Source organism: Halichoeres trimaculatus, unplaced genomic scaffold, assembly GCF_033239565.1.
Source record: "Halichoeres trimaculatus isolate MK-OKI-2021-1 unplaced genomic scaffold, fHalTri1.1 fHalTri1_scaffold_16, whole genome shotgun sequence".
NCBI lineage: Eukaryota > Metazoa > Chordata > Actinopteri > Labriformes > Labridae > Halichoeres > Halichoeres trimaculatus.
Window position 1 is genome coordinate 9,450,383 of NW_027437194.1, and position 26,719 is coordinate 9,477,101.

Sequence of the window (26,719 nt, forward strand, 5' to 3'; positions counted from 1 at the left end):
GATGATATCAGAGACAGAAAATCTTTCCAGCCGTCAATCTGAGAGCTCCAGAGAGAGACGAGGCGGGAGCTGTAAACCTGGCTCTGAACTCAACGTAGTGATGTGTAGACTTTAGAGTAAAGGCAGAGTTTTTTCACCACATACAGTAACGTGGAATGTGAGCCGGTCAAAAGAGGCTTTGTTTCCCAGGGCATGTAGAGAATGTGACTTTCCTCCCCCTCATCTCAATCTAAACGCCGCTGCAGCTGATAATCTCCACTCTCTGTGTACCCTGAGCGGTAAAATTGTGATAGCCTTGACCCGAACTCTCAGAGCAGACTATGTGTGGGTGTGAGCGCATGTTTCAGCAAGTTCTGCTGCTGCAAAATTCAGCTAACCGTTACATCCAAGTGTCGTTTCATTATCAAGGAAATGTTGGCTCATATTTCCGCAAAGATGCATTTCCTGAGGAGCGCGGAGTAGGTGGAAATATTTCTGTAGCTGCTGAAAATATGACTTAATAGCCTCCCATGGTGTTAGTCATGATGCTATAATCTGGTACTGAGAGAGAAAGAGGGCGCACACACGAGGAGCCACAGCTGAAAACACAACATAAATCATTCCAAGATTTATTCAGCAATCCTTCTTGGCTTTCTTGCTTTGTTGATAAAATCAGGACAGCTTCAAAAATCAGCAAAACAGAGCTCTGCAAATCTTGCCTCTGTCACTAAATTGTGCAATACGCTTTCATTTTGATTAGTTATGATGTCAGAAACCAGAAAAAACGTACTCTCAGGGCTTCTCTATTTCAGTTATGAAGCTAGATTTTAAGACAAAACTCTAAAATCAGTGCAAAGTTGATAGGTCAGCCACCCCTCCATCATGAAAAACACTCCATGGATACACACACACACCCACCCACTCTCACATGAGGTAAGCAGCACAGCCCACGGCCTGTCAGCCTCCCACTCTCAGCTCGAGCAGCAGGCAGCTCATGTATAAATACTCTGAGTAATCTGGTCTATCACCAGAGGGGATGACAGAGGGCTTGGCTTCGTTCACCCTGAGTAACGAGAGCTGAGCGTATGAATGACGCATGCTATCCGGAGTGGGAGGAGAGGCAGTGGGATATGGGTTAACAAACAGAGAAAAGTGGGCGGTGGTGGGTTATTGGAAGTTATGCAAGAAAAAGCAATCAGGCACAGAGAGAGTGGATACGACAGAAGAATATCTTGTTGCGGGAAGAGATGTACGCAGTTATAAAGATTAACGGGAAAGCAGCAGAGGAGTACAGTGGACGTGATGAACATGTTAAAGCTGGTGGAAGAATTTAATCTCACAGTTCAAGGAGCCATAAGTGTAATGGACAGAAAATGAAGATGTCGGTTCTGGCAGGCTGAACCTTGACACAGGGATGATGGGATAAATACGAACGTATTCACTTTTGTATAGGAAGAGTTAAACACATTATATGCACCACCCTAGTTTATCATTTCTAGCTGAGGCAGTAGGGAGTGTGACTCACTTTGGTTTTCATCTGTGATATTCCCAACTTCTTCTTTCTCACTTGAAGGAGAAGTGTAGTAAGAATAGATTTCTTTTTTTTTTGACAGTAAACAAATCAGATTTCCCAGACCAACTTGGAGATGACTCAACAAGTGTGTCAACTCATGGGAACAAAAAAGTGACGGACCCACTGCTGAGACACTTTTTATGTGTCCCCTTTGTGTCTCTTTTCTCAGCTCTTGATTGAAGAACTTCTGTTTTAAAGCCTCTGTGAGGAATATCTGTTGATTGCAGTGACACCTGTGGCTGGAACTGGTAGTGTTTTTTACGAGATAAAGACGTGAATTTGTTGTACAGACTCAGTCTACTTTTCTTTGTTCAAGACAACTTTTCCCAGGATGCAAAGCGACGAGGTAGTGCATTTATTTGTAACTACATGGTAATATTGTTTGAAAACTTTGTAAACTCGTTTTGTAGCGTGGTTTAGTGTGGTGGAAAGCAGCTACTGGCTGTCTGAAGGCAGGTACACAGGGCACGGTAACCGGGCAGATTTTTGTCCTGATCTCCCTCTTGCGATCAAAACCAGTAAAGGCCCGATTGTCTGATGTCTGCAAATGACATTGTGCACAGTTTTCCTGTGGTGTGGGGTGTTTTTAGAGTGATTTTGTCCATTCCTGCGACTTTTTTCATAATAGTGTTTCTTTTTTTTGTGTGTTTTTTTTTTTTTTAAGACATGTTTTACTGCACGAGATTTGGAATATTGAGCGTGGAGAAGGCGATACACTTCTGAAGAATGGGTTGGTGTGTGGATGCCTCCAAAGTGCACACCACACCCTATAAGATCATAAGATAAGAACTAGAGCCTTATTTAGCTGTGTTTTTGTGTGAAAGTAACGCGCTGAAAATTCTCTAAATAAAGCGTGAATGCAGACAGATATCAGATTTTTTCGGTGGGAGTCCGTTTATTTGTGTTTTTGGTCAAGTAAATAATGGCCCCGTCTGAGTGCAGAGGAAACCGGCAGACGAGCAGGGAGGGGGTGTTTGGTGTGGCCCTGGGCTTCTGCTGCACAAAAACACTGCTGTAGAGGTAATTTCTGCCCTAAACCTTGTGATAGGACCCAGCTTGTTCCATCCCTGAGTATCACTTTAAGAAATCGCTAGGCTGCATCATCACCTCATTTACATAAAGTCCATTTAGATGCTATTGCCATGGACGCTGTTTGTGTGGCAAATGACTTCGTCGGAGAAACAAAAAGTGAGTAAAAACTGGGTAAATATGTTTAAAACTATAAATTAACTTTCTCCCCTCCATTCTTGTTTTTTTGTTTTAATGTCACAATACCAACCCTTCTCCTTTATCTGGGCGTGGGACCGGCAAAAGTGATCCGAAAGAGACACTGATTCATCTGCATGCAGTTGCCCGCTCTGGCTGCAGCTGGGAGGGACTGCTGTGTAGGCCAGCAAGGCGGACAGGTTTGGAAAGGGGGAGGAGGCCACAGCAGCATAAGATTAGAAGGGTCACACTGATACATGATTTTACATCAGGAGTGTCCAAACTCCAGAACCAAACTTTGTAACCTGCAAATTACTCCATCCTAATCCTAAGTGCACCCCTAACCCATTAAACATTAAACAGCTGCAGACACTGAATGGTAGCCGTTTGTGTTTTTGTCTATTTTACCATACTGTGCCCCCACTCCTTCAAAATAAATAACTTTAAAGGAGGTTAAGCTTAGTTGAGATGTTCCCAGTGGGTTGGCAGTTTGTGTTACCCAGTAAACAAATCAGCAAAGACATGTCTAAAGCATGCATAATTCCTTTCACATTTGCATAATGCATAAAACACAGTTAATGTAAGAGTTTACGCTCTGCTGCAGCTTTTTGTGCACTTGAGTGGTGCACTTAACCAGTTGTCTGTCCTTTATGTCCTTCATTAGAGGCGCCAATAAAGTTTTTGACCTCTCACTTTTGTGCAACGGGAGCGTGGCTTTCACTTTCTTCTGCATAAACAGAAAGTTTCCCATCAGGAAAGGAAAAAGTGAAAGCGGTAGGATAACGATAGAGCTGCAGGGCTGGCTGGCTGTCGAAGCCCTGGAGAGTAATCTGGAAGGCAGCACACTAATGAGAACCGGACTGCCTTCAACAAAGATAAGCTTATCCACTGACCTACATGTTACTGGAATGATCATCCGTCCATCAAGAGCTCTCGACTTCCACCAAGAAAGTTTAGAAGCATTCACTGGAGGTTTCCAGACATGCTAAGCGCTTTGCTGTGATTTTCCATCTTAGTCGACTTATCTAAAGCAGCAGAGTAGAGTGACAGCAGTGAAATTGTTAAAAGCGCTGGCTGAATCTATTCAGAAATCCCAAAATGTGTGGGCATGTGTGTGAATGGTGGACATGTGACTCTGCAGCCTGGCAGTGATCCCTGCGGCTTCCTCTGTGCAACAGAGAATTAAAACGTCCAGAGGGCAGACCCAGTCACAGATTCCCACTTTATTCTCTCAGTGAGAGCCAGGAAACAACTTCCCTGTCACAACCCCTCTCCCTGTAACCTAAGTGCCTCCTGGGTCAGTGCTGTTTCTATAGAGACTGCGGTCAAGGGTAAGACTGGTTCTTTGACCCTTCGATTCAAACACAAAACAAAACGCTGAGCTTGCTCAACTGCTAATGAAATCTAATATCAACGGGAAAATTATAGAGGAATTGTGCAGAAGGTGATGAAAAGGTCAGAGCTGGCAAATTATTATTGACGGACAAATCTGAGAGAGGTAGACAAAGATTGAGATGTCTGGGTGTGTTTCCAAAGTCCTCTGAGTTCTTTCATAGCAGCCAACCAACACCCTGTGGCCTACTTCTGGTTTAGAAAGTGTTGGGAACAAATTAGTGGTGGGTAATGTGTCTAAGCTTCAATAAGACCCAAATTCCTACAATTTAACCAGCCTAGTTTGGTTTTACCAGCTAACAGTGAGGCTTTGTGATAATATCAAATAATAAAAAAATAAAAAATAAAAGAAGGAGTCTGCAGGGGAATTCCAGTTCCATAAACCCTGGACCCTTTTTGGTGGATGTTTTGTGATCTGATAGTTTCAAAACATTTTGGTTTAGTTCCAGCAGATTGCTTCAGCTGCATTCCATCCTTTGAGAGAATGCACTAGGTCTAAAAAGCACTTGTTTTCTGCAACTTAACTGGATTACATTGCACAACATTACAAACATTCCTTACACACAGAACACGTAAACATGATCCACAAATGTTGGCAGCTTCTCTGGACCAAAGCCTGTTTTAGATGGACTGAGGGGAAGAGGAAATCTCTTGGGGTTTTGGAGGTCATTTGAACCATAATTTGGCATTCCTTTTGGAAATCATGGATGCCACAAAAAGAAGATGGAGTACTCAGCTTATTACCAATGCAGAGCTCAAAAGTTGTGTAGTGCATGCTCCCTGTTAAATGAAATCATACATGAAACTGTAATGCATGTGTCTGTTGGACAACAACAGGCACCGTTGTCTGCGACAGGCAGGACAACCAAACTTCTATAAATCAGCTGACAACAACAGCGCGTGAATCTGAGGAAGAAGTTTGTTGCTGAAAAATATCAAAGTGGAAAAACAGAACATAAATAGGACTAGCCAAAACAACTGTTCAACTTTAGACCCCGACCTGCAGAGCAACTAAAAACCGGTCATGTTGGTTTCTACAGTGTTTTTACAGTGTTGTTACAAGAGGTGATGCAAAACAAAGGCTAACATAGTTCTGTCCCAACTTTCTAGTGGGACATGTTACCACTGAAAAGTTCAGAATAACAATTACTTAAAAGGCTCTGTGAGGACTATCAAATATGTGCCTATTGCAGTGACACCTGTGGCCAGAAGTGGTAGTGTTTTGGAAAGCAGATCTTTTGGTCCAGTGTCTGCCATTACAACAAAATAAGTCAGAGGAAACCTTATAGTCAAGAAAAAGGACTGATCTTTCTTCTCACTTCTAAACTTTGGTTTCCATGTTGTTAATGAATTCAGGACCTGACCACAGATACTGTGAAATAGATGTTTATAAAGTCCTTAAAGTGATACTCCAGGATGGAACAAGTTGGGTCCTATCACAAGGTTTAGGGCAGAAATTACCTCTGCAGCAGTGTTTTTGTGCAGCAGAAGCCCAGGGCGCACGCCGACACCGTTTTGTAAAACGGCGCTACCTCCGCTGCAGAGCCACAGCTGGCTACGAGGCGCTCGCCTTATTTAGCTGTGTTTTTGTGTGAAAGTAACGAGCTGAAAATTCTCTAAATAAAGCGTGAATGCAGACCAATATCAGATTTTTTTGGTGGGAGTCCGTTTATTTGTGTTTTTAGTCAAGTAAAATATGGCCCCGCCTGAGTGCAGAGGAAACCGGCAGAGGAGCAGGGAGGGGGTATTTGGTGCCCTGGGCTTCTGCTGCACAAAAACACTGCTGTAGGGGTAATTTCTGCCCTAAACCTTGTGATAGGACCCAACTTGTTCCATCCCGTAGTATCACTTTGAAGCGCCTTTAAATATAAAAATGAACAAAATTTGAACGACATAAATAGTCTCATCAATGACTATGTCCTTACACTGTTATTTCCTTTGATAAACTTATATTTCAGGATACTTTTTCCTTCATTTGATGGGACAGCCGAAGACAGAGAGTAAAGTTGGGAAAAACATGCAGCAAAGGGTTAAAGCCTGGAGTTGAACCAATGACTGCGGCTATGATGATAATAGTGATTGTAGTTGTAGTTTTTGAGAGTAGGATCACTTTTCTTGTTGACACAGTCCAAGAGATAGATGACGCCATTTAGTAGATGATATTTTTGTAATGTTGTTACCAGATCACTATCATTTTAGTATGCTTTGTGGTCATCAAGGCTGTGAAGTATGCAAGAATATCACTAAACAAGTCAAAACATCCCCTCCTTGGAAGAATTTACAGTCATTCAAATGTATGCTCTTGTTAACTTTTGTGTCTAGATTGAGGTCTGTGAACTTTTCTTTTTCTCTACGTTGAGGGTAAGAAGGAAACGAAAGAGCAGCATCTGAAAGCAGCATGTGTTATTTATAGCAAATAGTGCTCATCTTGCATACAGCAGAATGAGATTAGTACAGGCCGACTCTCGCCTTATGAAAAGAAGTTCCTGATCCGGATCGTGACAGACTGGTACAGAAGCCACAGTTCAGATTTTACATCAGGGGTTAAGGAAGCAAAACAATACAGGAAGAAAGAAGAAAGAACACATAAGAGCTGCAGAGCCTGTGGGATACACATGAACTGCTTCTGTCTGTGAAGGAAGCGGAAAGAAAAAAAAACCCTTCCTCAGTGCGGGGCGGAGAGCCAGGGGGCTATAGGGTTGTTCTCTTACCCTTCCTATACTGTAGCTCCTCTCTCATGGGTTCATGGCCTTTCCCATGGAGCACCACTGCTTTTTTTTTTACAAATATGAAACAGTGGTTTACAAAATATTACTATATTACTCTTAAAACTACCCATTGATGATCTTCAATCGAGAACACCTCCATTAAATTCCTTCAGGGTCTGTTCTTTGTCTCGTCTCTGCATCTGTTAAACATATCTGAAGTGTTGAACTCTCTCTTTGAGAAAGGTCACTTTCTGGGTATTGTATGCTTGTGACAGTGCTTGGTGCAAGCTTTCCATTAGCTGCCAAGATACACTCATCAGCAGAAAGTCTCCTGATGTAAGGGGAACCCAAAAAACTCTGCAGTCTCTCAAATACATTTTAGAGTATGGAGAAAGCAGAGGATGTAAGAAGTCCATGCTTTGAAATATTTCCACCTTCACCGCTGCAGAAATGTATTCATGAGGTTTATTTTGACAGTCTGACAATGTTCCCTTGGCCAATCTTTTTCTTAAAGGGTTATTTTTATTTCAAATACATTAAAAGAGATAGAGTTGCAACACATGGTACACCAAAAGCTTGTGTTGGGGCTTTTTGCATGTAAGAAAGTTACCTTAAGAGGACTTCATTTCCCACAATGCTCCTCAAAGATAGTTGGGCAATGTTTTGGGAGCCATTTTTAGATTCTGTTTGCAGGAAGTTCTTCCTCTTTGTAATCACAAGCTACCCTGAGAACTCTTATTTCTTATGAAGTATTATGTTCAGTTTAAAGTTTCCACTGTCATCCTGTCATTTTAAGCCAGGCTTATATTAAGTACAGTAGCCCTGAAGTCAAATAAAAAAATAAGTAATTAATAAAAAAAAAGTAGGCACCTTTAACTAGCATCTCAACTTATTTTTGTATACATTTTCCTTTTCATTTTTTTCTTTATTGCCATGTTTTCCTTTTTGCTGTCATCTTTTGTTTTGCTTTTGTGTGTTTTATAGTTTGGTTTTTTTTCTTGTTGGCCTGTTTCCTTTTTTGTTGTGTTTCCTTTTGGTTAGATTTTTTTGGTCATTTTTTGTTTTCCATGTTTTCTTTTCTTTTTTTGTCCATGGTTTCAACTGCCAGTTTATTTATATCTATTTATTTTTTTCACATTTTTATTTTCATTTTTTTTCTTTGATGTTGTGTTTGGCATTTCGAAGCCACTGTAATTTAATCAGCTAGGGAATAATATCAGCAAGAGCCTTTTTACAGCTCCTTTAACTTTCCAAATACACATCTTAATATACATCACCATGATAGCATGCCAAGGGGAGATACCACCCTGCAGTGGAATGCAGATTCAGATCTGCAAACTGAAACTCTTATTTTTATTGAGTTTATGCCAGCAGTAATCTTGTACAGCTCTGAGATGTTTTTAAATCCTCAGAAGTAATTTTAAAGCTTGTGTAGTGGTGCAGCAAACAGGCTGATTATTTTTTACTGTAGGGACACAAATTGTTTCTTATTCAAATGCATTGAATTATATTTGTACTATCCCAGGTGCTTCCAAAGCAGTTATTCTTTCAGAATGGAGTGTCTTCAACCACGTTTTAATTAAAGTTGGCTTAAAAACATGTTTGTATTATCAGGTGAAAAAGAGGGAACATTTCTAAGCCAATGATCTGTGTGCTACAAAGTCCCCAGCGAAGTGTTTCCTCTGGGCACCTCATTAACAGCACCACATTCAACTCCAGCTGGCACAACAGGAGAGCTGCTGCTCCTCAATAATGCAGGGAGATATTAAGTTGAGAGGACAGCAGTTCAACAACCCAGCCATGTCTCTGTGTCACATACTTCAAGCTAAGATCCCCAACGATTAAAAAAAACAGCTTTGATGCAAATCCATGCGCACAATAACAAAGCATAACAGGCAAACCATGTGTACAAAAGCAAAGGAAGAGGAAAGGATGGCTGGAATTACAGCTGAAACAAGTAGAAAGACAACCCTGTCTTCAGTATCTGTGTTGGCAGGGGGTATGCAGCTTAGTGGAACCTGAAGTTCCAGTTTTCCCTCCCTCTGGTTTTGGTTCTCACCAGCGTTCTCAGGTCTCAGTGGTCTTGCGTGTCTCCAGAAAACAAAACCATGATTGTTTTCTTTGAATTTGTGCTGAAATGAGGGTGAGTAATCCGATCTGTGACAAACACAAAAGTGCCTTTTTCAGCATCTTCCCAATTTTGTAGTCTGAGCAGACTTGTTTCTGAAAGACTGGACTCATCACAACAATGAGACTTGGAGCTGCTTAGACATTTAAATGATACCTACACACATTCTTCTGGATCTGAATCTCTGCAGCTTTGCATTACATTTTTATGATAGAACAGTACAGTGGCTGCATCACAGGTCACAGTGTCTCATAGAAATGTACATATGCTTAACAAGCTGTGGAGCGTCTTTATCTTTGGGAGAGTTTGCATGTCTTTATAAACCACCAGAGAGTCATTAAAACAACCAGAGGGTCATTAAGAAGACTGCTGCTGAAACACTTGGAAAGACTCCAAACATTTCAAGTATTCATAAAGAAAATACATCAACTCACTATTAAACCACTATTTGTTTCACTACAATACCCAGCAATCACCATGAAACCCGCTGTGTTTAAAGATGCAGCACCCACACACAGTGACGTACAGCTAGAAATCTGTTTTTAATGCTAACATTTGTGTTGGAGTAAGCTCTGCTTGTCTCATAACAAGTCAGGGCTTTGACTCTTTACACTTTTATTTCTTAGCATACGCATTTCACACAAAGTGAGGCAAGAGAAACCAGATGGCAGGCTGTAAACTCCACAAATCTGAGTTTCTGCAGAGATCTTTCACTCAAAAACAAACTAAGGCAGTGATAAGTATCTGGAAAACAACTTTTATCTTTGGTGTAGACAGATTGTGTAGCACCCTCATCGTGTTAGTAGGTCAGAATTCCTTCAGTGTTCATCGTCCACAAGTTTTTGTTTGGTTTTGTGCAGACTTCTACTTTTGGAAATAGAGCTAGTTGTGCACATTTAGTTGATTTGGTGTAGACGCTTTTGCTAGTTTAATGCTACAATGATCTACCACCTGGATGCTAACAAACACTTGGGTGAGATAGCGTCTCGTAGTGTTGTGTGGTTTGTCTCGCGAATGGAGATAGGCTGTGTCTGGTTTAACTGGTAAATACTTTAACATAGGACTGAGCAACAAGCACAGGTATGGATGACAACCTACAAGGAGGACTGAAAGGTAATGGTGCTAGCTCTGCTAACTTTAGCCACACTCAGGAAACCAGTTGGACAGTGTTTACCTGCAGGCTAGTATCCTGGGTTTATCCATGCTAAATTAATTGCACTGTTTTTAGAGTATTTTCTTACAAAAAAATTTTTTGTTATTGAGCAGTTGTGTTGAATACATTTCAGATCTCGGTTTAACATCGATTCTGGGATTCTTAACAAACAATAGCAAATGAAAAAGTTGGTGGTAAAGTGGAGTCAAGAAGGTCAGAAAAAAGGGATATTGATGGTATACAAGCACATATTTTGCATTTGTGACAAATAATAAGCAAAAAAAATATTTTTTTTTACTTTTTATTCTCTTTTAGTAGGATTTCTTACTTTTAGACAATTTGGCTTGTCTGAATTTATTTTTTCTTTACAAAATAGGGGAAAAGTTGCCTTGAAACAACTCTTAAGACTTTCCTGTCTTAGTTGGAATTTAGAGGCTGCAAGCTGAATGAAAAAATGTTTCTTGTTAAAGGATCTGGAGGACTGTCTGTTCTGTGTTTGCAGCGACACCTGGGCACTAGATTATACGCTTTTTTCAGGGATAAAACCTCCATTTCCCACAAGAACCATCGCCCGCTGTTGCAGTGTCATCAAAGGAACTTTCAGTCTACCTGCCATAAATAGATTCATGTCCTAACAGATATCTGACACAACCATGGATCCTAGTATTTAGAAACAACCTTTTCCAGTGATTATAATCTAATTCTAAATTGTGGATCATGACCAAGCAAATATATAAAAGTGGGATTATTTCAAAATGGTGTTGTTGTGATTTTGTGTGTTGCATGAAAAACTTTGGTAACATTTCTCTCATGTCAGCTGATACTGAGAGTGAAAAAACAGATCTAATAAGTATAAACTGATAAAGCTTCAAAGCAAATCCAATTTAACCATTTTAGAATCTATTAAGAGCCAAAGTAAGCACAATAACAACAAAAACAGTGTTAGATTACAGAGCACCATGATGCAGAAAGGAGGGCTGCTCATTAAACAGGTTACACAGGATTAGGAATTATTTTTTTATTTTTAATAACTACCAGGCCAAATGGAGCGTGACTGATCTACTACATCTCAAAGTGAAGTCGTTTTGTTTGATGTGAAATATTTTATCCTCCTTTCCTCTGCACACTCCTCACAGCACAGCACAGGAAATATTCAGAATCCAAAGTGCCTTCACTCCCATTCCCTGGAGATGACCATCATAATTACGCTAATGAATAATTCCCACGCTGTTTCTTTGGACACGGTTGGGCCGTGGGGCAGACAACCAACGCTCTCTTATTATCATTTCATTTGTTCAGGTCTTTATAGATGTGGAGGTTACAGAGATGTCATGGATCCTCCAGAGAGCAACAAAGACTGGGAATATAACCGTCCACTTGCAAAGGTTGGGTCCTCAGTACCATGAAGGGATGCTTATCTCCTGACCTTTCATGCAAGCTGTTAACAGTCTGTCCTAAAATCCTCTTAGCATCAAAATGTCACCACATTGAGCTGATTAATGATTCAGAATCTCAAAACAACTTCAGACCATGCAACTTTTCTGATTTTGGATGTGTAAGTGAGCTCATACATCTCAACTTCAGTTTGCTTTGTCCCAGAGGAAGCGACCACTTTGCTCACAAAGCGTGGTCATGTGGTCTGTTACAACACGGCTCAACTGTGCTCTGTGTTGTAACATATAGACTTATCAGGCAATCACATGTAGAGCTCAGAGCTTATTTTGGGGTCATTGGAGTCACTGAGTGATGCATACTTTGCTATGAACGGCCTGAAATGAAAGGACAGCAATAAAACCCTCAGCTAGGTGTGAGGACGACGTTGCACTAAAAACGGAAAACTAAACCTCTTTGCAAGTTGTAATATTTCAACTCATAAAAAAGATAGTTTGTAAAACCAGATCAGCAGCAGAAAGATCTAGTTTCTGCACACTTTAAATGTCTTCAAAATGTCCATTTGCACCACACAGAGCTCATTTTCCTCCTAAAATGCAGGCTGAGTTGCAGTAGCATTGTACCTTGCAGCCAAAAATGCAAATGTGTCCCAAAAAGTGTTCTACAATGATGCACAGCACATTTCCAGACAATCTGGTTCATCTATTATCTGATTTGCATTTCATGCTCATCAATCAGACATTAAAATTTCAGGATTTACAACATTTTTTCCACATGACTACCATACGTATCTTCTTCCTTCAAAGGAGCTGATGCCGTCTCACAAACAGCATCTGCAGCCTTTTATGGACTACCTGGTCGAGTGTGTGAAAGCCACTTCCTGGTAACAGTTCTGCTGAGATATGCAACAGGGTATCCTGTGAGACGAGCTCACCACATGCGTCAACTGACGTCAATTTCATTGTCGATGCATAGAATGCCAAATCTCAGACACAAAGATTTCTTTTTTCCTCCAGACAGGAGGATGTCTAGCACGTCTGTCTTTAACAAAAGTTGGTTCCTGAGAAGCTTGCTTAATGACTTCATGAGAGAATGTACGTTGAGTCAGGCCAATTGAATGATTTTGAGCGTTAAAAGTATCAGACTCAGTGCGTTAAAGAGCAGAGCAGCTTCACTGAACTGCTAAATGAACTGGAAGCTGACCATGTCTTCTGCAGTGAAGCACTCTGCTCATCACTTTCCTTTCCTCCGCTCCACACGGTGTCCCATTTCCACACTGGTCCAAATATTTTAGAGGTCTTCAGGGACCAGGAGAGTGCTACAAACCTACATTTCAGGCGTTGTATTTTATGTTAGAAACTAAAGTGAAGAGCACAAAGAGAGACAACAAGAACTGGATTTCTGCTGACCTGGAGGAGTTGTTTTTGTACGTTTGCAGAAATGTTGCATCACACTAACCATCCAACTTTTTTTCTGAATTGTTTGGCCGATGATTTCTGCACTAGCTAAAAAATAGTTCATTTTTTAATATCTCTATCTTTGCAATAGATCTTTTTAGTATCCTTACCAGGGCTTGTCGCCCATCTTAGAGCTCAGGAGTGGGGCTTTATGATCTATCATTACATCATCTGACTACATTTGCTTAACCTTTTATCAATCAAGTAACCCCAAAGCCACCTGGACCTTTTTCATTATTCTTTCAAAGAGTCAGACATGGCGGGAAAAGTTTATCTTTTCTTCTTTTGGATACCATTTGAAGTTTTTATCTTTCCCAAATAGTTGAAGGGTTCTGGTAATAAGAACAGTGTGCATCAATAATTGCCTGTTATTAAAACATTGTTGCACATGTGCAATACCACAGTACCCTGGATATCACCTAAAAGCTTTTTTTTTCTTGTTAAAGGAGCCATTTGAACTTTAACACTGGTAAAAATGGCTAGAGAGTGATGGTAATTTAAAGAGCACTTGTAAAATGGAAGCTGGTGCATCCCTCTGGTTTCACTGTAGTAGCTGCTAATGATTTAATTCTAATTAAAAAATCCTTCATTTTTTCCCCTGATGTTTTAAAAAAACTCTCGTTTCAGCCTCTGACTGAAACAGTCAGTTTTAGCTGCTGTCTCTTTAAGGCTTTGCTCCACCAACCCCCTTCCCCCCGATTGGCCAGCCCTCTGGAGGAGTGTTGTGGGCAGGGCTGAGGACAGACCATGATGTTTGAGGCTCACCCCAAGCAGATCTTTATGCAAGTATCATCATTTCAGCAAGTCTCTTGAAGATGACAGAGCATTTTTTTTAAATGTTAACAGACAAATTTAGTGATTTCTACAACATATGAATACTTTATGTCACTTTATATCCATGTTTAATATATGAGACAGCAAAATACCCCCTCTTAAAATTATTGCCCCTTTTAAACACATTTACAAATCAGTGCATTTGGTCTTAAAATGGTATGTTGAGTGGTTTTTCCTCATTACGGTCTAACCGGGGCCATGACAGAAGCAGCTCTCCTGGTTATAAATAGTAGTCTGCTCCAAAATCCCTTCTGCCAGTAAGTTCTTAATTAAATATGAGATCCAGTTAAATATAAGCCACTGAGACGTGTTTCTGCAGAGAGGAGCCCCAAGCAGAAACATTAGCTCTTATTAACACTGCTGCAGACTCTGTAAGGATTAGGAGAAGGATTTTATTGTAGTATTCAGGATCTGGCAACAATAGATCAACATTTACAACTAAAATCTCTCTTTTTTTGTTTAATTTCAACCGTACGATACTTAAATAGGGTTTTCTGTTGTGTCTAACAAGCAAAACAATAGTTTGAATGCAGGCTTTAACCTCGCAGTAACAATAACTCACAGCTTAATGTTACAGCAGCTGCAAATGATGCCTCATTGCTGCCTGAAGAAACAATGGAGTGTTTCCTATTGTGATGAATTGCTGTAAATACGAGTAAACTATGATACAGCACAAGTAAACAACAGGCAGCTGTTTCAATTTATTATGCACTCAATAGCAGAAACAAGAGAAATTGAGTCTTGTGGTGAAATTTTGAGCACCCTCCAAGTCTTTTTAGAGACGCTGCTTGTTGAAAATTGCACTTGAAATTCATCGGCCGTACTAATCCTGCAAAAGTCACCCCAGCTAATGACAGATGCAATAGATAATGCAAAAAAAGACTTGCAATGCAACTTTAAACCATGCATCCAGCCTTTTAAATAGCCATAAGAGCAGGCATCATGCTTTCTGATGCAGAGCCAAGAAGGAAATCTTCCTACACGCTTGGAATAAACACAGTTACCGTGTTTATTATAACAGTTTATTTTCTGACCATGAAACAGAAGATTCATGTTTACAGCGAATTAAGTCTGTGTATGAATTTACAGTGAGTTCAAGTGCAGCAGACCAAAGATGCCGCTCTTGTTTCCAACACAGAGAGCTGAGGAGGACCTGCAGGGCTGATCGAGGCCGACTCACACAGATGGCCAGAAATGGAAAAAGCAGCAGCGCAGACAGAAGAGGCACTACATATATAAAATGTACAGCATAAAGTGAGTGTAAACATGGTGTTGTTTCAGCTTTATGTGGGGGTTAACCAGCAAAGAAGTCATCTTAAATGTAGTGACTTTTAAATAAGCAGAAGGTCTTAAGTATGTCAGTGATGGACGTGTTTAAAGGCTGAAGCTGAAGCATTAAGAGGAGTCACAGGCTCACATATCAGCAACAATCACTCGTCTGTTTGTCCGTGTTGAGTGAGAAAGACACAGGGAGTGAGATGCAGTTTGCCAAGTCTCAATAACCAGGTCAGACACATTTAGGTCAGAGCCGTGACTCCGTGCAGACAACCGCCGCATTCTCTCTGTTTGCCTTCTGGAGAACATAGAAATGGATAAAATCCCCCTGATGGCTTTTTGAAGTCACAAAGTCGGCTCATTAGAGTCGCTTCGAGGCAGGAGACAATGGGGAAGATGGTTGGGTAAAATGTTTTTGGTTGGAAAAAATGGATCTCTCTGAATAGGAGAGTCAAAGGGTGCTGTGATTGGAGTAGAAATCTGAGTTATAAACAAAATAAATGTTGAGAAATTGCCTCGTTTTTATGATGCAGCTCTCAGAAGACACCCTCGTAGTTAGACAAAGATTTGCAAGATCAACAAAATCTGTTGATATCTGTTTGGGTTTCTGGCTCAAATGCCCATCACCAATCAATTAAAAAGTGCCCAGATTAACTCTGATCAGATAGTTAAGACAGAGACCAGGATAGTTTGAACTGCAGAAAAAGGCATATATAACTTGACTGTAACAGATGATCTCGGGCTTTTGTAACTCTAATGTGAGGATGCATCAATACTAACCTGGTATGAAGTATCACATACGGACTCAAAAAGCAAGATTGATAACAGTGCACTGATTCGTCTGAATCATCTATTCAACTCAAGGAAGAAAAGCCTGAAGTTACCAAAACATCTTTTTCATCTTATTCTCATCTCAAGAATAAAGACTGCAAAATTAAAACTTGTATCAGATAAGATTTATATCAGCCAATACCACAGCTCAGAATCACTATCCAGACTTTAAAAGTCAGACTCATGCATTTCTTGTCTTGTTATGGTAACTCTTAACTTTATCACCCAAGTGTCACACAGGCCACTTGGACTTTTTTGTTATTGTTTATTTTGTCCTTAAAAGAGTCAAAGGTCACCCCTGGAAAGCTCATCTCCTCTTCTTCCACTATTTGAATTTTTCTTTTGCCTTATTAGCTGAAGAGTTACGGTAATAAGAACAGCTTGCAGCAGTTATTACCTGTGATTGGAATATCCTTGTGCGTGGATTCCTTTCCAGTACCATCACACCCCTGTTATCACCGAAAAGTGTGTCTTTTTTTTTAAGAAGCTAATTAAATTTTCTCACTGGCTCAAACGAGGAGTTGCGATAATTTAAAAAGCACTTGTAAAGTTGAACCGTAACTCTTCTACCATTTGGGAAAAAAAAAAAAAAAATTCCAAAGATTGCAGACAGAAGAGAAGATTTGATTCTTTTAAAGCCAAAATAACAAAAACAATCAACCAGGTCTGTATGATACTTGGATACTAAGGGTTAACAGGCAGAAACCTGTGGCAGATCCACTCATGTTAGACGACCACTTCACAGACAGAAATACATTTTGAAAGATAAAATGCTAATCTCTAAATGCAGTAAGGGTAAATTAGCAACATATTTCTCTGTGGTAGGAAATAAAAACCCAAACAACAACCTCTAAACGTCTGTAACTGCAGGTTTACAGAGCTAAAACACAACAAAGACAACTGTGCATCAATACCCAGACTACTCAAAGGGTTTGAATCAAAACTTGTTCAATGTTGCAGAAAAAAATCTGCCCAAATGGTTAAAGAGACAGGAAATTTAAAAGTTTTCTGCAGAGTCATTATTTATACACTTTCAGCTCAGACAGTCTGACAAACAGCTGTGTCTGAGGATCAGAAAACAATCTCAAAATGCAACCTGCAGAAGGATTGTTCATAAGGGGAAAGCTTTCACTGTGTACATTCCCTTAAGGGGACTCAAGCAAACAATATCAGCCTGTAAACTTGTATCGCCTAGCCCCTTGATCACTATTCACATTTTCTTCTTGAAACTGACATTTAATTACTTAGAGAAAAGGAGAAAGTCAACATTGCAGCCAAAAGTATTGCGAGAAGACTAGGGAATGTTGACCTTGGGTGAGATCCAGGTATCAAATGTAGATCGATGCAAAAACCTGCAGCAGTGTGAAAGTTATGCAAACAGAGAGGCCACAGAAAAAAAAAACACCAAGCAGTCAAACAAGAAAATGATGAAATGCTGCTCTTTAAAAACCATTCAGTGCTGAAAGATGATCCTGTTCCTGTCAGCAAAGCTCACATGGGAAGGAGAAAGATGTGTCATGCCTCTATCATCTGGTCTTTAAGTCCTCACTGTTCAAGTCACAGGACATGTGCGTTCTTATTGTCTCACAGACAAAGTGAGTTTATGGTCAACACAGGCCGTCTAGACGTCTAGAAATGTGTCTTCTGGAGTTAATGTTGGGTCAAAATGGTGAATTTCATCAATCTTGCTGCTCTGAAACAAAGTGAGATATTGTGCTCACTGAGGCAGCATGTTTGAATGGATGCCTGGCTGTGACTGAGACTGTAAATTGGATAAAGTGGTAAAAACTAACAGGTCAAAAGTCATCCGTGTTACATTTGATTTATGCACATAAGCAGATTTTTGTACGAGACTTTTTGGGAGGTTTAAAGCTTTGGTTTGTGCCTTTAGATCCACAACAGCAAACGGACAATCACTTTTTTGGAGGATGCAACAGTTACTGAGCGCTGCTTGTGAACTAGTTCATTTCCGTCCGTGCGAACTTTGAGCAAGCACATTTTAACTTGAACTTGCACAACACAGATGACATGTATGTGAGGTATTCCAACTGCAAATTTCTGAGATGTGTCACAAACCAAAGAGGGAAACATCTTGCTGTAATCCACTACACTGAACTCTGAGTAATGCTGATTCATGTTGCCGCTCAGGGGAATCTCTAATTAATATTTTTGCGTTGGTTTTATCGTCACCTGAAGCCACTTTCAACTAAATGATTTACTAATTACAGAGCAGAAAGATTTCTACTCCTTTGTACTATTTTATCAATGAGTCCAGGCCTAAAGTAACCACTATAATAGAAATATTGTGGCTTTTGAAGATGAAACAGGATGCTCACAGCACACAAAGCGGGTTTGGCAGGTGTATCATGTGTCAAGGCCTAGAGGAGAACAGGGTGAGGCACTCTTGTTGTTTCTTGTCAAAGCTGGACAAATGTTTGTCATAAAAACATCTTTTCTGAGACAGCAGAACTGAACACTGGTTTTCCTCTGAAGCCACATCAGAAACAGAAATAGAATCCCAATGACATATCCCCAATCGCTGTGGCAAGTTTTCTCTACTTAGATGGAAAAAAACAGACAAGACCACAATCTAATGGATGTGTAGCCTATAGGAGAGAGTCACTTCCCCTCTTACCTTGTCATTTAGGACTCAAGCACCTGGATCCCAGTGGATTGCAGATGACAGATCTGACAGCAGCAACTTGCTTATCTAATGAAAGAGAGCAAAGAGAGAGACGACATGAGCACTAAAGGAAAGAGTAAACAACAGGAGCACAATACAAACACAAACACTCCATCAGCTGCTTCAGACAAACTCACAGTGTGTCGTTTATTTCTGACAGTGTGTGACAGCAGTCCTTACATACAGCGACAGAGTTTTTATACTATGACATTCAGGTAAAATTAAAACTACAACTGAAAATAACAAACTGTCTTTTCAAGGGAGAATTTTTGGCTATGCCTAGCAAGTTTTTTGGAGGCAAGGCCAGTTGAAAAAATTAATAAAATTCTGAGTTTTTGAAACTTAAATTAAGGGCGCGGTCACACTGGCCATCCAAACCGTGCTGTGCCTAAGAACGATTGTCCCCCCTGCAGCGCCGTTCTGGAGAGTACGGCCACCGGTCACACTACCCCTGTATAAACCAGACTTTAAAGGGTATCACACACACGCATGGCCCGCCTACGTCATCGTGAAACGTTTCCATGAAGTGCAATTTCATCAGAGTCAGCACAATGAGACACAGAGAGCACTGCTGCAACTTTAGAGACTTTTGGACTTATGGTAAGTCATTTTCACCCGACACAGCCCTCTAAAACCCCTGCTTCGTTTAAAATGATTGTCAAGAGATGCGCTCGCGGTGATCATACGTCAAGGATCACACACGCTGTCCATGGGCTTGTGCTCGTGCATGAAGTAAACCGTGCCAAAACCCACCTCTCCGAAGCGTGCCAAAGCACGAAGCATGCTTAGGCACAGCACGATTGGCCAGTGTGACCGCGTCCTAAATGTCAGAATTCAGATTTTCTTTTTTTTTAAATAAAGACATTTTCTGACTTCAAAGAATGTTTCAGGCTTCTGACTTAAATTTTCTAGATCTTCTAGATCTAGAATTCCAACTTTAGCCAGAATTCTTGAATTCTGACGTTACTCTTAGAATTCCAGAACCCTGACTTGATTCTTTGAAACTCCAAATTCTGACGCCACTTTTAGAATTCTAGAATTCTGACTATACTCTTATAATTCTAAAATTTGAATGTTCTTCTCAAGAATTCTAGAATTCTAGCATCAATCTTGCAATCACAGAAATGTGCTGTTGATCTTAAAGAGTTCTAGAACATCAAGATTAATCTTTAGAATTCTGTCGTTAACCCTAGATAGGGATGGGTACTGAATTAGGTACTTTTATAGATACAGGACCAAATTCCGTCTGTGGTACTGAGAGGCAATTCACGTAAAATCAAACGGTACCATGTTAAAGTACATAAATGCATTCTTGTGACAAAATTCTAAATCTGTCAGAACTGCAACTCTAGCTCCAGAATTCTGACTTGAAAATTGTAAACTCATGATTTAATGTCAAAATCAAAAAATAAAGAACAACAGCCTTTTTTTTCCTGTTGCCTTTATCCTCTTTACTTAGGCAGCTTACTGTGGCCAACAAGTTTTGTTTCTGTACTTAAATATCTATTCAATAAAGCATTCAAGTGAACTTAGAAACCAAACTTAGGGGATTTGGGGTCGACACATCGACAATCAATGGAAACATTAAACTACTACAGCATAAGCTGCTGGTCCTAATGATCTTCACATTTCTGCTTGTGTGTTTTTCTTTGTATGTCTTGTGTGTAACACGAAATGGCTAGAAATCTGATCAGTTCTGATCTCCGTGATAACAATAGTGTCTTGTAACACACAGTGCTGTATTGATCATTCTGCTAATCCGCTGCAAGTGTTGATGGAAAACTGCCAAATCCAAAGTGATTAATTGGATTAGATTAAGCTGCTGCATGATCTTTTTTCTAAAATGTTCCATGGTGCATGATAATTAGCAGTTAGATTTAGGTCAAAAGAGCCTCTTCTTCTCGCTCCTTATGTTAAGTTATTCCTGCAGAGGGCTGGCTGTACAGTGTGGGAGCTAATGCGTGATGTGTTGAACAAAAAAAAAGCTGGTTTGTCAGCAAATTCTCAGGGAGCTGTTGAATGGAGGAATAATTCATTGAGTTGGGGATGCACTGAAATAACCAGGCTCCTCCGATGAGCCGAGCGAGTCCAGCCTGAGGATACAAGAAGCACAGAAAGGAACAGGCTGCAGAACACTGCTGAAGCACTGGTGTGAGAACATAATGCACAAACACTTTTTTATTCTGGGGGGATTGGTGCATTTCACTGATATAACCAACTTTTCCAACAAGCTGCAGCCTCTGTTTTGCTCTTTATGTTAGAGCAAACACAGGAGTTTTGTCCCTGCATGCCTGGAAAAGCATTAGCCCTGCTAGCTGATCTGAGACTAACTGTGCCAGCAGACAGATAGCATCACCTCTGCACTATCTGCATCCAGCACAATAGAGCCATAGAGCAGGAAACAGGGAGGTAAAAAGAGAGGAGGAGAAAGAGATATTTTGACTTATTCATAGGGTCTCCCAATCAGCTGGGAACACACTAGGCTGAACTGACTCATTAGTTTCTGCTCCACTTACTCTGGGGTGCCTTTATCCTCATCCCATCTATTTAGGATGGTGAATCTCTGCCAAACAAAAGTTCTCTCTGTCACAGGCAGGAATAAAGCATGAGACGTGTCAATTTTTAAAACGGGGGTGTTGACAGTGGGGGGAAGGGGGCTCTGCAGCTACAGAGAGAGCTTCCTCTCCCTGACTGCGAGAGCATCATCGTCAACAGACACAGAGCTGTGAAACCAAAAGCAGACAGAAAAGGAAATCACCTTCAGCCTGTTTAGGCTCCGTCTCTGCAAACACACTTTTTCAGGTGCACAAAAGATGTTTGTGCTTCTGTTTCTCAAGACGTATGCTTATTTATTTAGACTATTCTAAAAGTGAAGCTGATAAATATAGGTCATCATTTCCGGTTGTCATTCTTCATACACAGAATCTCTCCGCAGAAAGTAAGTGGCTGTGTGGGACAAAAAAATTCTTTGAGAAAACAAAATTCGGCAGAAATTAGATTAGATAGAGAAAAATGGTGGCCTCAGACCTTTTTCTGCTAAACAAACCCTTCATTTCCCCATCTCATCCTACAAAAAAGCAGCAAAATTGTATATTTTAGATGCTGGAAATAAATTTATACCTACTGATAGACTTAGTGGTTTATCTTATCTTATCATCAAAATACAGTTTGAATAATACTTTTTTTCTATATGTGTAGTTAAAAGAGCAAAATTTACACCCTGAAACCTTCAATGGTTAAACAACCCCCCTCTTTGCTCACTCTAGTGTTGTGGGGTAAGATGATGAAAGTGTGAGAATTTAAAGCTCCTGTTGTGGTTACCTCTCATGCCTCCAACACTGCAGCTTGATGTGAAATGACACACTGTGACACCAATGCTATGATGAGGGCTGTCCAAATTTTTTTTAAAAGAGAGCCATATCTAATCTTACCAAAATGACCAAAGCCCAGCAGCTCTCACTGACATATTTTTTAACCCGTAAAGTTACCTATGAAAGCCCTGTTGGTTTTAGTGATTTCTTGTTGTCAAACATCCTCATGCCATCGTTACAGACTGATGAAATCAAACCTCAGATGATAAGTGGTCAGTTTTCTACAGTGTTACATACTGCGGAAGCATCAGCAAACTCTGCTTCTGACCGAGCAAAATTTGAGAGTAATATGGGCAAAATACGTCAAAGTGTTCCTATGGCCAGACCAGGAGCTGGTTTTTATTTTCAAGACTATTTTGACCTCCAACACTTCTGATCCTGCTCACTCTTGTTTTGTGTCCTGTTTTATGTCTTTTTGAACTCTCACATTTGCACATTGTAGAAAGTTCATTCATTTAAAGACTTCAACTGTAAGAGCTGATGAGTTTCTGCAGAATGTACAGAGCTGTAGCTCTATACAAGTAGCCTATGCATGTAATTGTACACACAATTTAGAACATGATTTATTTCAGAGCTGTAATAACTATGTTATAAGATTTAATAAGAAAAAAAAAAAGTCAAACAGTATGATCAAAAACTGGCCTCTGTTATCAATCCTTGAGAAAATAAGGGCTTGTTTCTGTCTTGCATGCTGTCCATCACTGAAACAGAGCTGTCTAATAGACTTGTTTGTTTGTTTGCTCCCTATGGTAATACCATCATTATTTCTAATTACTGGCCTAATTGAGTATTAGTTATACCAATTCCTTGTCCTGGCCGCCCTGTTCCTTCACTCTGCAGAACACAGGAAGCTAAGATCCCATTTGGCTTTTTTCCGGCTGCAGTCAAACAGAATTCAGACTTCGTCATTCACTGTAGGTGACCTTAGGTGTGTTTCCTCATGACACCAACACTCATGGGTTAAGGTGGGAAAGGTGGGCTTTGCTCTTTAGCAGTGAAAAGAAGATGTAAACACAATCAGTCATATGACATTACGGGCACGCCATGGTGAATTAAGGTCAGTGCACAAGGTGCTGCTGACCAGCCTGTGCCCGTTCAGCCGCGTTTAAATCGCAACACGCAGTGAGTGAAAGGCAAACATGGAAGAAGAATTAAGGGCCAAACCCACCACGAGGCAGATACTTCATCACAAAAATTACTACTGCAAGCTTAGTTTTTCACAAAAAGACGTGAAAATTAACAGCTCTTGAAACAATGCAATTATTACAACAACAAATAGCAAGTGTTGCAGTGGAGCCATTTTTTTAGTCTTTATTATATCCAAATAAAAATCAAACCACAACATATCTGGAATCCAGTGGCGGCACGCGATAAAAAATAACCTAATTGATTAGAAGCTTGGTGATTAATTAATTGTATGTAATCAAAATTAACTGCTTTTTTTAATGCAACATTTTTTATGAAATTAACTAATCAATCATGACTAATGCATTTAAGTCCAGGGCCAAAAATTGTGCATTAATTTGCAAATGTATAGATTGTAAATGAGACAAAAGCATGTCAGACCTTGAAAATGGAGGTGACATTAAAAGCATTTTGTCTGTTGACTCTGAGAAAATATCTGATCATGGGCAGTCTTTGTAAAAAATGTGTGAGACGCTAAAGTATCAGGTCTACACGCTAAAATAGACCAGTTTGAATTAAAGCTAATCAGTCTTTATGTCAGTGCAGAGAGATTTCATGTCTCCTGATTCCTCCAGACTATCGGGAAATTGATTCTGGACATCCTCACCTGACCCTGACATCTCCACTACGGCTATAAAACAAGGACGTAGAGTCCATTATGTGCAACACACAGATTAAGATGAAATTAATCTTATTGGATCAATTAATTGCACTTTTAGAGGAGATGCCAGGTCAAGTGAGCTCTAAAATATGATGTAAAGAGTTGTTACAAAGGTTCCAGAAGAATAAGGAATACAGTGGAGCTATACAATATTTATAGGCTGAATTTTGTCTGCATGTTCCTCTGCAGTGAATATGAAATGACATGAATATGCATGAACAAGGCTCCAGTGAGCCTGACTACTGTCTCAAAACCTTATGAAGCAATTTTTGGTGTATTATATTTGAAGCGGCTCATGTAATTAAAAGTTATAATCAAGTAGCTGGCAGCATTTTGCAATTTTGCACCCAATTTCATGGTTGGATTTTGCCTTGAAAAAACTTCAGAGTGAATACGACGAGTCAAATGAAAATACAGTAACATTTCACAGAGATGTTTCCTTTTCTCGGCTAACATTCTTCTCTGCATTGAGTTTTTTTTCCGTTGTTGTTGTTGTAGATACCTCGCAGCAGCGGGTGACTCAGAGACGCAGTATATTATTCTCGTCTCTCGTCAGCATGAATTTTGCATGGCTTCCTTATAAGACATCCCAGTGTATTAGGGTTGAGATATTGTTTAAGTCTTTGACCAGATGCATGCAGTGAGCTCAGACTGCTTATCATGTGCAGACACCCTGAGGACAACGCATTGCACAGCCTCATGCACATAAAATCAGTTGGGCTATACAGCATGGAGCCGCTTATAGCAGAGATATGAGGCTTATCTGTGCTCTGCAAGGACGTCTTCTTGCAGGGTTTACGTTCAAAGAACTTCCCCAGCTCATTGGTGAGGAAAACTCTTTCCAAATCAAGTTTTTCTATGTAAATGTGTCTATGCAGTGCCCTTATTTACTGTCATTTAACCAAACTACAACCAAATTTAGCTTCATGAACAAATCAAGACTGAAAGAGGAAGAACTGATTAATGTTCAGTTAACTGGGTCACAGAAACAGGAAATCATAAGAGACAAGCTCAATTATCACATGTAAATTTACCTAACTAGAAGGTTATCAATATTACGCTGAAGCCAACAAACCTGTTAAATCATCCATGTCTTGTAAGCAAGGTCTCAACAGGCTTTTCATTGAATACCTGCATCAATAGAGGTTAATGTGCACAGCCTGCTATTTATTAGCCTGCTTTAATGGCTGCTGAGCCGCAGACCAAGGGATAAAATCAATACATGTAGACTTATATCTTCAATTTATCATCATAAAGCAACATAGTGGTGATTAGGTAATGCTGCTAGAGCACAGAGCCTCCTAAGAATGTCAATTACACCACCTGCCATGAGTTTAGGTCCTACATAAATGATACTATTAACTGATCGGTTGCCAAGAAACTACATGTGCAACTTTTTGTCTAAAAATTATGGACTCTTGTTTTATTAAGTTTAATGATTTTGGTTTGTTTTGCTGAAGTATAACAGTTTTGCGACTAGTTTTGGGCCTTTCGTAGCTAATTATTTCAGCCACTGTTGAGCAGGTCACTTCAGCTACTGTCCCTTTAAAGTGATACTCAGGGATGGAACAAGTTGGGTCCAATCACAAGGTTTAGGGCAGAAATTACCCCTACAGCAGTGTTTTTGTGCAGCAGAAGCCCAGGGCGCAAGCACCAAATACCCTCTCCCTGCTCCTCTGCCGGTTTCCTCTGCACACATACGGGGCCATATTTTACTTGACCAAAAACACAAATAAACTGACTCCCACCGAAAAAATCTGATATCCGTCTGCATTCACGCTTTATTTAGAGAATTTTCAGTGCGTTACTTTCACTCAAAACACCGCTAAATAAGGCTCTAGTTCTCATCGTGTCTCTTCGTCCTGGCAGACTACCCGCGTTTGTTTATATCTGGCACGTCGTGCGCGTGGACTGATACACAAAGCGGCAAGCGGCTCGTAGCCAGCTGTGGCTCTGCAGCGGAGGTAGCACCGTTTTACGACACGATGAGAACTAGAGCCTTATTTAGCTATGTTTTTGTGTGAAAGTAACACACTGAAAATTCTCTAAATAAAGTGTGAATGCAGACCGATACCAGTTTTTTTTCAGTGTGAGTCCATTTATTTGTGTTTTTGGTCGGGTAAAATATGGCCCTGTCTGAGTGCAGAGGAAACCGGCAGAGGAGCAGGGAGGGGGTGTTTGGTGCTTGCGCCCTGGGCTTCTGCTGAAAAAAAATCACTGCTGTAGGGGGTAATTTCTGCCCTAAACCTTGTGATAGGACCCAACTTGTTCCATCCTGGAGTAAGGCTCCCTGCTCCATAAACCCCCTTCTCTTTAATTGGCCAGCCCTCTTGATGCTCGAGGTACGTTCCTCAAATGTGTCATAAGCCAGTTAGGAGATCTTTATGCGATGACCTTATCATTTTAGCAAGCCTCCCAAAGATCTTGTTAATGTCTCGCTAAGGTCAGGTAAAGATCTGGTAGAGATTTCCTGAGGATCTTGTAAAGATATCACAGTGATCTTGTGGCAATTTCGTGAAGAGTGTTTTGATCAGACGCTGACAGACAGATTCATGAATTTCTACAACATATGAAAATCTGCAAAGGGTTAGTCTTATCGTCCGGCATGGCTTTTAACACAATCTTGAAAGCTAACTTTTTACTCTGTATTAATGGATCTTAGAAACATAATTTAAAACGTCAAGCTAGCTGTGAAAAGTGAACGAAAGAAACAATCCCCAAAACATCAGAAAATTTGAAAAAAAAAACATCATCTTCCACATTTTGATCAGTTTATCAGTTTTGTAAATATCTGCAGCAGCTTGTCTCACACCAGCCTTCCAGACTCTCAGAGAAACACAGATTTATACCATAGGACTGCTTTGTTTTGTGTTGTTCTTGGTTTTTGTTGC

General features: G+C 40.2%; 1 protein-coding gene across 3 annotated transcripts in view; it reads right to left on the reverse strand.

Moving 5' to 3' along the window:
- Positions 1-26,719, reverse strand: part of erbin (erbb2 interacting protein) — a 76,437-nt gene that overhangs the window by 42,196 nt on the left and 7,522 nt on the right. For all 3 annotated transcript variants that reach the window (XM_074689790.1, XM_074689792.1, XM_074689789.1), the window contains exon 2: positions 18,564-18,638. The gene's annotated coding sequence lies outside the window, so the exon portion shown is untranslated. The remainder of the gene's footprint in view (positions 1-18,563; positions 18,639-26,719) is intronic.